Below are 12960 nucleotides of genomic sequence, written 5' to 3' on the forward strand. Positions count from 1 at the left end.
GTGGTTGTTGTCCTTGATGATCTTTTCGGCCTTCCTGTGACATCTGGTGGTGTAGGTGTCCTGGAGGGCAGGTAGTTTGCCCCCGGTGATACGTTGTGCAGACCTCACTACCCTCTGGAGAGCCTTGCGGTTGAGGGCTGAGCAGTTGCCGTACCAGGTGGTGATACAGCTCAACAGGATGCTCTCGATTGTGCATCTGTAGAAGTTTCTGAGTGTTTTTGGTGACAAGCCGAATTTCTTCAGCCTCCTGAGGTTGAAGAGGCGCTGCTGCGCCTTCTTCACCACGCTGTCTGTGTGGTTGGACCATTTCATTTTGTCGGTGATGTGTACACCGAGGAACTTAAAACTTTCTACCCTCTCCACTACTGTCCCGTTGATGTGGATAGGGGGGTGCTCCCTCTGCTGTTTCCTGAAGTCCACGATCATCTCATTTGTTTTGTTGACGTTGAGTGTGAGGTTATTTTCCTGACACCACACTCCGAGAGCCCTCACCTCCTCCCTGTAGGCCGTCTCGTTGTTGTTGGTAATCAAGCCTACCACTGTAGTGTCGTCTGCAAACTTGATGATTGAGTTGGAGGCGTGCATGGTCAAGCAGTCATGGGTGAACAGGGAGTACAGGAGAGGGCTGAGAACGCACCCTTGTGGGGCCCCAGTGTTAAGGATCAGCGGGGTAGAGATGTTGTTTCCTACCCTCACCACCTGGGGGCGGCCCGTCAGGAAGTCCAGGACCCAGTTGCACAGGGCGGGGTCGAGACCCAATGCGGCGCTGTAGTCGATGGGACCGAGAGACTGAAAAACAGCTTCTATCTCAAGGCCATCAGACTGCTAAACAGAAATCACTAACTCAGAGAGGCTGCTGCCTACATTGAGACCCAATCACTGGTCACTTTAATAAATGGATCACTAGTCACTTAATACAATGCCACTCTAAATAATGCCACTTTAATAATGCTTACATACAGTTGAAGTCGGAAGTTTACATACACCTTACCCAAAAACATTTAAACTCAGTTTCTCACAATTCCTGACATTTAATCCTAGTACAAATTGCCGGTCTTAGGTCAGTTAGGATCACCACTTTATTTTAAGAATGTGAAATGTCAGAATAATAGTAGAGAGAATGATTTATTTCAGCTTTTATTTCTTTCATCACATTTCCCAGTGGGTCAGAAGTTTACATACACTCAATTAGTATTTGGTAGAAATCCCTTTAAATTGTTAAACTTGGGTCAAACGTTTCGGGTAGGCTTCCACAAGCTTCTCACAATAAGCTGGGTGAATTTTGGCCCATTCCTCCTGACAGAGCTGGTGTAACTGAGTCAGGTTTGTAGGCCTCCTTGCTCGCACACGCTTTTTCAGTTCTGACCACACATTTTCTATGGGATTGAGGTCAGGGCATTGTGATGGCCACTCCAATACCTTGACTTTGTTGTCCTTGAGCCATTTTGCCACAACTTTGGAAGTATGCTTGTGGTCATTGTCCATTTGGAAAACCCATTTGCGACCAAGCTTTAACTTCCTGACTGATGTCTTGAGATGTTGTTTCAAAATATCCACATACTTTTCCTGCCTCATGATTTCATTTATTTTGTGAAGTGCACCAGTTCCTCTTGCAGCAAAGCACCCCCACAACATGATGCTGCCACCCCCGTGCTTCACGGTTGGGATGGTGTTCTTCGGCTTGCAAGCATCCCCCTTTATCCTCCAAACATAACGATGGTCATTATGGCCAAACAGTTCTATTTTTCTTTCATCAGACCAGAGGACATTTCTCCAAAAAGTACGATCTTTGTCCCCATGTGCAGTTGCAAACCATAGTCTGGCTTTTTTACGGCGGTTTTGGAGCAGTGGCTTCTTCCTTGCTGAGTGGCCTTTCAAATTATGTCGATATAGGACTCGTTTTACTGTGGATATAGATACTTTTGTACCTGTTTCCTCCAGCAGCTTCACAAGGTCCTTTGCTGTTGTTCTGGGATTGATTGGCACTTTTCGCACCAAAGTACGTTCATCTCTAGGAGACAGAACGCGTCTCCTCCCTGAGCGGAATGGCGCATGCGTGGTCCCATGGTGTTTATACTTGCGTACTATTGTTTGTACAGATGAACGTGGTACCTTCAGGCGTTTGGAAATTTCACCCAAGGATGAACCAGACTTGTGGAGGTTTACAATTTTCTTACTGAGGTCTTGGCTGATTTATTTTGATTTTCCCATGATGTCAAGCAAAGAGGCACTGAGTTTGAAGTTAGGCCTTGAAATACATCCACAGGTACACCTCCAATTGACAGTCCAATTGAAGTGTCAATTTGCCTATCAGAAGCTTCTAAAGCCATGACATAATTTTCTGGAATTTTCCAAGCTGTTTAAAGGCACTGTCAACTTATTGTATGTAAACTTCTAACCCACTGGAATTGTGATACTGTGAATTATAAGTGAAATAATCTGTCTGTAAACAATTGTTGGAAAAATTACTTGTGTCATGCACAAAATAGATGTCCTAACCGACTTGCCAAAACTATAGTTTGTTAACAAGAAATTTGTGGAGTGGTTGAAAAACGAGTTTTAATGACTCCAACCTAAGTATATGTAAACTTCCTACTTCAACTGTATCTTACATTACTCATATCACATGTATGTACTGTATTTTATACCATCTATTGCACCTTGCCTATGTCGCTCACCCATCGCTCATCCATTTACTTACATGCACATATTGTCATTCACCCCTCTAGATTTGTGTGTATTAGGTAGTTGTTGGGGAATTGTTAGATTACTTGTTAGATATTACTGCACTGTCGGAACTAGAAGCACAAGCATTTCGCTACACTCGCATTAACATCTGCTAACCATGTGTATGTGACAAATAAAATGTGATTTGATTTGATGTGAAGGCATTCCATCACAGCAGGGAGAGACTGGCCAAACCCACCAGCTTCTGGGCTCAAATCTAGACACATTAACCAAGAAATTAAGGAGTCCATGTGTGTGAGTGAAAAGACAGGGGCACTCATATATACAAACACACACGGAAGCCCATACACAGGTGTAACAGTGTTGCTTCCGTCCCTCTCCTTGCCCTTACCTGGGCTCGAACCAGGGACCCCCTGAACACATCAACAACTGCCTCCCACGAATCATCGTTACCTATCGCTCCACAAAAGCAGAGCAAGGGATACAACTACTTCAAGGTCTCAGAACGAGTGATGTCACCAATTGAAACACTATTAGTGCACAGCGCTAAGTAGCTAACCATTTCACACCGGTTACTGTCACCCCCCTTTGACCTCCTCCTTTCCGCAGCAACCAGTGATCCAGGTCAACTGCATCAATGTTGCTTCCGTCCCTCTCCTCACCCCTACCTGGGTTCGAACCAGGGGCCCTCTGAACACATTAACAACTGCCTCCCACGTCATAGACACCCCCGAAGGTTCTGGGTAGAGCATTTAAAGGACCTGAATGGTCAAAATTGTGTTTTTCTGCAGTGTTAATGAGTCTCCAGAACTTTAGCTCATGTAGCAGACAATACCTACTTTATGAGGTAGTACAAACCAATGACAGGGTTAGACAGATGGGTATACAGACACGTTTTACTTGGGTCCCAGCCCATGTGGGGATGAAGGGGAATGAGGCAGCTGATGTACTGGCTGAACAAGCACTTAGTAGTGGGGATGTGGATGTTGTAGTTTCAATGAGCAAGGCAGAGGCAAAAAGCATGATATGGACAGTGATGGTGCAGAGATGGCAGGAGCAGTGGAATAGAGATACTAAAGGCAGGCATTTACTTCAAGTGCAGGGGAAAGTCAAGGAGGGGAGGACGGCAGGAAGCGAAAGAAGAGAGGAGGCTATTTTTATAAGAATAAGGGTTAACATCTGCTAACCATGTGTATGTGACCAATACCATTTGATTTGATTTGATTTTAAGTGTGCCTTGAATTCTAAATAAATCACAGACAGTGTCACCAGCAAAGCACCCCCACACCATAACACCATCTCCTAAAAGCTTTACGGTGGGAAATGCACATGCAGAGATCATCCGTTCACCTACACCGGGTCTCACAAAGACACGGCGGTTGGAACCAAAAATCTCCAATTTGTACTAATTTTCACCGGTCTAATGTCCATCGAATATGAGTTCCAAGATGGCGTAGCAGTCGGATGTCTGTTTTGATTGTCTTGTCCCATCCCGTGTATATATCGTTTTTCTTCGTATATATTTTAAATATTTTTAATCTCAATTTCCATCTACGGACTGAACATACTCTCCTGCAACCCGCCTCACCCAATGTGGTACGGATCTGCTATTATTTATACTTTAGAACCCGAAGCCCCTCCAGAAGCTAGCCGGCTAACTAGCCGCTAGCCACTGCTAGCGGACATCACTGTTAACTCAGACATCTGCCAGCCTCAGCCCGATCAATTCCTGCCAGTCTAAACAGCGCGATATCAACCCAGAGCATATCGGATTGTTAATTCTCTACCACATCTCCAGATTCCTACTGCAAGCTCTAAAACCTTTACTTCGGATCATCGCAGCTAGCTAGCTACTATCTGAGTGGCTACTCCTGGCTAACGTCTCTGTCCTGAAGCAAGCACCAGTTAGCCTGGAGCTAGCCTCGAGCTAGGCCCATCTCCCGTCTAGCCGAAGAGATCCATCAGACAATTCCTGGGCTTCAATACCACTTTTTCCAATTGGCCTGGACCTTTTGCTGCCGACAAGGAGCCCCGCCGATCCATCACAACTGGTCTGCCGACGTAACCGTCCGAGGGGGTTTCAACAGGCTCTCCCGTTGCGACGTCCCCCTGAGGCCCATCTGCTAGCCTGCAAGCCTCGGCCTGCTAGCTGTCTGAATCGCCGTGCCTACAGCTCGCCTAGCTACTCACTGGACCCTATGATCACTCGGCTACACATGCCTCTCCCTAATGTCAATATGCCTTGTCTATTGCTGTTTTTGTTAGTGATTTTTGTCTTATTTCACTGTAGAGCCTCCAGCCCTGCTCAATATGCCTTAGCTAGCCCTTTTGTTCCACCCCCCACACATGCAGTGACCTCAACTGGCTTAAATCGTGCCTCTAGAGACAAAACCTCTCTCATCATCATTCAATGCCTAGGCTTACCTCCACTGCACTCACATCCTACCATACATTTGTCTGTACATTATGCCTTGAATCTACTCTTTGCACCCAGAAACCTGCTCCTTTAACTCTCTGTTCCGAAAGCACGAGACGACCAGTTCTTTTAGCCTTTAGCCGTACTCTTATCCTACTCCTCTTCTGTTCCTCAGGTGATGTAGAGGTTAATCCAGGCCCTGCAGCCCCCAGCATCACACCCATTCCCCAGGCGCTCTCATTTGTTGACTTCTGTAACTGTAAAAGCCTTGGTTTCATGCATGTTAACATTAGAAGCCTCCTCCCTAAGTTTGTTTTATTCACTGCTTTAGCACACTCCGCCAACTCGGATGTCCTAGCCGCGTCTGAATCCTGGCTTAGGAAGGCCACCAAAAATCCAGAAATTTCCATCCCAAACTATAACATTTTCGGACAAGATAGAACTGCCAAAAGGGGCGGAGTTGCAATCTACTGCAGAGAAAGCCTGCAGAGTTCTGTCATACTATCCAGGTCTGTATCTCAAATAATTTGAGCTTCTACTTCTAAAAATCCAGAAACAAGTCTCTCACTGTTGCCGCTTGTTATAGACCCCCTTCAGCCCCCAGCTGCGCCCTGGACACCATATGTGAATTGACCGCCCCCCATCTCTCTTCAGAGTTCATACTGTTAGGTGACCTAAACTGGGACATGCTTAACACCCCGGCCGTCCTACAATCTAAGCTAGATTCCCTCAGTCTCACACAAATTATCAAGGAACCTACCAGGTACAACCCTAAATCCGTAACCATGGGCACCCTCTTAGATATCATCCTGACCAACGTGCCCTCTAAATACACCTCTGCTGTCTTCAACCAGGATCTCAGTATTCACTGCCTCATTGCCTGCGTCCGTAATGGGTCTGCGGTCAAACGACCACCCCTCATCCCTGTCAAACGCTCCCTAAAACACTTCAGCGAGCACTTAATCGACCTGGCCCGGGTATCCTGGAAGGATATTGACCTCATTCCGTCAGTAGAGGATGCCTGGTTGCTCTTTAAAAGTGCTTTCCTCTCCATCTTAAATAAGCATGCTCCATTCAAAAAATGTAGAACTAAGAGCAGATATAGCCCTTGGTTCACCCCAGACTTGACTGCCCTTGACCAGCACAAAAACATCCTGTGGCATTCTGCATTAGCATCAAATAGCCCCCGCGATATGCAACTTTTCAGGGAAGTCAGGAACCAATATACTCAGTCAGTTAGGAAAGCAAACGCTAGCTTTTTCAAACAGAAATGTGCGTCCTGTAGCACTAATTCCAAAAAGTTTTGGGACACTGTAAAGTCCATGGAGATTAAGAGCACCTCCTCCCAGCTGCCCACTGCACTGAGGATAGGAAACACTGTCACCACCGATAAATCCACGAAATTCGATAATTTCAATAAGCATTTCTCTACGGTTGGCCATGCTTTCCACCTGGCTACCCCAACACCGGCCAACAGCTCTGCACCCCCCGCAGCAACTGGGCCAAGCCCCCCCACCCCCAACTTCTCCTTCACCCAAATCCAGACAGCTGATGTTCTGAAAGAGCTGCAAAATCTGGATCCCTACAAATCAGGGCTAGACAATCTGGACCCTCTCTTTCTAAAATTATCTGCCGCAATTGTTGCAATCCCTATTACTAGCCTGTTCAACCTCTCTTTCATATCGTCTGAGATCCCCAAAGATTGGAAAGCTGCCATGGTCATCCCCCTCTTCAAAGGGGGACACTCTAGACCCAAACTGTTATAGACCTATCTCCATCCTGCCCTGCCTTTCTAAAATCTTCAAAAGCCAAGTGAACAAACAGATCACCGACCATTTTGAATCCCACCGTACCTTCTCCACTATGCAATCTGGTTTCTGAGCTGGTCATGGGTGCACCTCAGCCACGCTCAAGGTTCTAAAGGATATCATAACTGCCATCGATAAAAATTAATACTGTGCAGCCGTATTCATCAACCTGGCCAAGGCTTTCGACTCTGTCAATCACCGCATTCTTATCGGCAGACTCAATAGCCTTGGTTTCTCTAATGACTGCCTTGCCCGGTTCACCAACTACTTCTCAGACAGAGTTCAGTGTGTCAAATCGGAGGGCCTGTTGTCCTGACCTCTGGCAGTCTCTATGGGGGTGCCACAGGGTTCAAATCTCGGGCCGACTCTCTCCTCTGTATATATCAATGATGTCGCTCTGGCTGCTGGTGATTCTCTGATCCACCTCTACGCAGACGACACCATTCTGTATACATCTGGCCCTTCTTTGGACACTGCTAACAAACCTCCAGACGAGCTTCAAAGCCATGCAACGCTCCTTCCATGGCCTCCAACTGCTCTTAAATGCTAGTAAAACGAAATGCATGCTCTTCAACCGATTGCTGCCCACAACCTCCCACCCGACTAGCATCACTACTCTGGACGGTTCTGACTTAGAATATGTGGACAACTACAAATACCTAGCTGTCTGGCTAGACTGTAAACTCTCCTTCCAGACTCACATTAAGCATCTCCAATCCAAAATTAAATCTAGAATCGGCTTCCCATTTCGCAACAAAGCCTCCTTCACTCATGCTGCCAAACATACCCTCGTAAAACTGACTATCCTACCAATCTTTGACTTCGGCGATGTCCTTCACAAAATAGCCTCCAACACTCTACTCAGCAAACTGGATATACTATACTACCCACCACCGCGACCTGTATGCTCTCGTTGGCTGGTCCTCGCTACATATTCGTCGCCAAACCCACTGGCTCCATGTCATCTATAAGTCTTTGCTAGGTAAAGCTCCTCCTTATCTCAGCTCACTGGTCACCATAGCAACACCCACCCATAGCACGCGCTATGGGCAGGTATATTTCACTGGTCATCCCCAAAGCCAACTCCTCTTTGGCCGCCTTTCCTTCCAGTTCTCTGCTGCCAATGACTGGAATGAATTGCAAAAATCACTGAAGTTGGAGACTTATATCTCACTCACTAGCTTTAAGCGTCAGCTGTCAGAGCAACTTACCGATCGCTGCAGCTGTACACAGCCCATCTGTAAATAGCCCATCCAACCAACTACCTACCTCATCCCCATATTTGTTTTGTTTTTCTGCTCTTTTGCACACCAGTATTTCTACTTGCACATCCTCATCTGCATGTTTATCACTCCAGTGTTTAATTGCTAAATTGTAATTACTTCGCCACTATGGCCTACTCATTGCCTTACCTCCTTACTTCATTTGCACACACTGCATACAGATTTTTCTATTGTGTTATTGACTGTATGTTCGTTTATCCCTTGTGTAACTCTGTGTTGTTGTTTTTGTCGCACTGTTTTGCTTTATCTTGGCCGCAGTTGTAAATGAGAACTTGTTCTCAACTGGCCTACCTGGTTAAATAAAGGTTAAATATTTTTTTTAATTAAAAACCCTAGGTGTCATCTCCGTGATCAAGCTAGACATGTTCAGCTAAATGCTGACTGCTTGCTGGTTGACAACACCCCATGCTGATAAGACCGTTCCTGGAGCATTTTAGGTCATTATCATTGGCTCATGTCTACTGATCTAGGACCATGTTAAAGAAACTCAACTGTTGAACAGGAGACTTGATGATGATGCTTTTAGTAACATTAGTTAACTGTTTAGCATTGTGGGTCCTACTGACTACCCCAAACAGCTATCACTGCAGTTACTGTATCACTGTATCACTACCTAAAACAGCTATCACTGTAGTTTTTAGTTGTTTGTGATAGTAGTTTTGTGTAGATTGTGGTAGTAGTTTTGTGTAGTCTGTGGTAGCTGCTTTATGTAGTTTGTGGTAGTTGTTTTGTGTAGTTTGTTGTAGCTGTTTTGTGTAATTTGTTGTAGCTGTTTATGGTAGTTTGAGGCTGTCTTCGGTAGTTTCAGTTTTTTGGGGGGTAGTTTGTGTTAGTGGTTTTGTGTACTTGTTTTGGGTAGTTTGTGCAACTTGTTTTGGGTAGTTCGTGCTACTTGTTAAGGGTAGTTTGTGCTACTTGTTTAGGGTAGTTTGTGCTAGCTGTTTTGGGTCGTTTGTGGTCGCTGTTTTTGGTAGTTTGGGGTAGCTTTGGGTTGGGACGCCTAGTAGTTATTAATAAGTATTAATTAATCTCCCCCCACATAGCTTTTCGTGACGCTGTAATAGCAGGAGTACTGGGATTTACGTCTGGAGTACCTGGAAGCTACTTGCTATCCTCCACGGTGGCAGCAGGTGACCGGTTTGGGCCTCCACCAGGAGACATTAAAATAAAATAATTAGGGGCCTATCATGAGCATTACATGTCAATGACTCTTCTTATAGGATTTCCTCTGATGTTGTTTCTGCCCATGATAGTAGGAGGACAACTGGCCAAAACTGCCTCTAGGAGAATTAGGAGGGTTGGGATGACTGAGCTGAATGCTACGGAGGTGACTGCAGTTCTGATAGCGACCACTGTTGCATGTGGAGGTTTGGGACACCTCATGGAAACCATAATTGGAAAATTGTCTGAACTCCTAATTGTGTACAAATATGGGCTTGTAAAATGTGCATTTCTTATAGCAGCACTTACTGTGGCTTTACTCTCAGCCTTGGTAACGGCTCGGTTGGCAGCGGCATACCACCCTGCATCCCACTGCTAGCTTGCTTCTGAAACTAAGCAGGGTTGGTCCTGGTCGGTCCCTGGATGGGAGACCAGACGCTGCTGGAAGTGGTGTTGGGGGCCAGTAGGAGACACCCTTTCCTCTGGTCTAAAATAATATCCCAATGTCCCAGGGCAGTGATTGGGGACATTGCCCTGTGTAGGGTGCTGTCTTTCAGATGGGATGTTAAACAGGTGTCCTGACTCTCTGTGGTCACTAAAGATCCCATGGCACTTATTGTAAGAGTAGGGGTGTTGACCCTGGTGTCCTGGCTAAATTCCCAATCTGGCCCTCATACCATCACGGTCACCTAATCATCCCCAGTTTACAACTGGCTCATTCCTCCCCCTGTAACTATTCCCCAGGTCATTGCTGTAAATTAGAATGTGTTCTCAGTCAACTTACCTGGTAAAAAAAGGGTTAAACATGTTTTATCATAATAATACAAAAATAGGAGCAGTGAAACCAGGAGCAGCAGCTGGAGGAGGGGGATTATTACCAGTCAGTCCTGGGGAATTGGGCGACCGTGGGGGCTCTGTTGGGTCCAGCAGGGATGGCTCTGTCTGCTGCACTAACATGGAGCAGTAGTACCAATGGGAAGGCAGGGAGAGTGGGGGCAATACTGGGGGCAGTGTCTGCATCTTGATCTGATAGTGGTCTTCTAGCTCTCAGTAGTCTGTATATAATATCCCAAGAGATACAGAACAGAAATTATTTGACTAAAGTTTTTATTTTTATTTCTCGTACCTTTGTAGTCACTGTATGTAATCATTGTATTTTAATCACATGTACGTATGGGACTTCAGGCCATCATTGTAAATAAGCATTTGTTCTTCTCATTTAAATATGTTCTGACTCTCCTTGATTAAACGTTTAATCGTTTTAAACAATATATATATATATATATATACAGCGCCTATATATATACAGCGCCTTCAGAAAGTATTCAGACGCCTTGACTTTTCCCACATTTTGTTACATTTACAGCCTTTTTCTAAAATTGATTAAATTGTTTTTTCCCCTTCATCAATCTACACACAATACCCCATAATGACAAAGCAGAAGAACATGTTTTTAAAAATGTTTGCTAATTTATTAAAAATAAAAAACTGAAATATCACATTTACATATATTCAGACCCTTTACTCAGAACTTTGTTGAAGCACCTTTGACAGTGATTACAGCCTTGATTCTTCTTGGGTATGACGCTACAAGCTTGGCACACCTGTATTTCTCCCATTCTTCTCTGCAGATCCTCTCAAGCTCTGTCAGGTTGGATGGGGAGCGTCGTTGCACAGCTATTTTCAGGTCTCTCCAGAGATGTTCGATCGGGTTCAAGTCCGGGCTCTGGCTGGGCCACTCAAGGATATTCAGAGACTTGTCCCGAAGCCACTCCTGCGTTATCTTGTCTGTGTGCTTAGAGTCGTTGTCCTGTTGGAAGGGGAACATTCGCTCCAGTCTGAGGTCCTGAACACTCTGGAGCAGGTTTTCATCAAGGATCTCTCTGTACTTTTCTCCGTTTATTTTTTCCTCGATCTTGACTAGTATCTCATTCCCTGCCGCTGAAAAACATCCCCACAGCATGATGCTGCTACCACCATAATTCACCGTAGGGGTGGTGCCAGGTTTCCTCCAGATGTGGCATTCAGGCCAAAGAGTTCAATCTTGGTTTCATCAGACCAGAGAATATTTTCTCTCATGGTGTGATAGCTGCAGAGATGGTTGTCCTTCTGGAAGGTTCTCCCAACTCCACAGAGGAACTCTAGAGCTCTGTCAGAGTGACCATCGAGTTCTTGGACACCTCCCTGACCAAGACCCTTGTCCCCTGATTGCTCAGTTTGGCCTGGCGGTCAGCACTAGGAAGAGTCTTCGTGGTTCCCAACTTCTTCCATGTGTTGTGTCAAAAGTTTGGACACACCTACTCATACATGGGTGTTTCTTTATTTTTACATTTTTCTACATTGTAGAATAATTGTGAAGACATCAAAACTATGAAAGACACATATGGAATCATGTAGTAACCAAATAAGTGTTAAACGAATCAAAATATATTTGAGATTTGAGATTCTTCAAAGTAGCCACCCTTTGCCTTGATGACAGCTTTGCACACTCTTGGTATTCTCTCAACCAGCTTCACCTGCAATGCTTTTCTAACAGTCTTGAATGAGTTCCCACATATGCTGAGCACTTGTTGGCTGCTTTTCCTTCCCAAACCATCTCAACTGGGTTGAGTGATTGTGGAGGCCAAGTCATCTGATGCAGCACTCCATCACTCTCCTTCTTGGTCAAATAGCCCTTACACAGCCTGGAGGTGTGTTGGGTCATTGTCCTGTTGAAAAACAAATGATAGTCCACTAAGCGCAAACCAGATGGGATGGTGTATCGCTGCAGAATGCTGTGGTAGCAATGCTGGTTAAGTGTGCCTGGTTAAGTGTGCACTCCACACCATCACACTTCCTCCTCCATGAATCACGGTGGGAACCACACATGCAGAGATCATCCATTGCTCGTGTTTCTTGGCACAAGCAAGTCTCTTCTTATTATTGGTGTCCTTTAGTAGTGGTTTCTTTGCAGCAGTTCGACTATGAAGGCCTGATTCTCGCAGTCAGAATTGTATGGGATGGTCTGCTCAATCCAAGATTACAACCAATTGATTACAGCATTACCCAAAACATGGAGGCAGGTGGCAGCAGGAGTAGGTAGGGAACTGGTCTGTCTGCCCAATATAAAGGATCAAAACTGGCGGAGGAATAAGGATTGCATAAATAGGAAAGTATACCAGTTTCATTTGAGGACCAGGATGTTGACAGCTGTGCCATACAGATTGCAAAATAGTTGAAGAGAATTTGATGTACCGATTCCATGGTACGAGTTGTATGAGTTGATATGAAATGGGGCGGCAGGGTAGCTTAGTGGTTAGAGCGTTGGACTAGTAACCGAAAGGTTGCAAGTTCGAATCCCCGAGCTGACAAGGTACACATGTCGTTCTGCCCCTGAACAGGCAGTTAACACACTGTTCCTAGGCCGTCATTGAAAATAAGAATTTGTTCTTAACTGACTTGCCTAGTTAAATAAAGGTAAAAAAAATAATATATATATATATATATAAAATGACGCAAGATTCAAGACTTCGTAGTACTGTTGGGAGATCTGGGGAGACCGGGTCAGTCAATTACTAATACATTAATATTCTAAGTAAAAGTATTTATCTTAAACTCGCAATCT

Source organism: Salvelinus namaycush, chromosome 4, assembly GCF_016432855.1.
Source record: "Salvelinus namaycush isolate Seneca chromosome 4, SaNama_1.0, whole genome shotgun sequence".
NCBI lineage: Eukaryota > Metazoa > Chordata > Actinopteri > Salmoniformes > Salmonidae > Salvelinus > Salvelinus namaycush.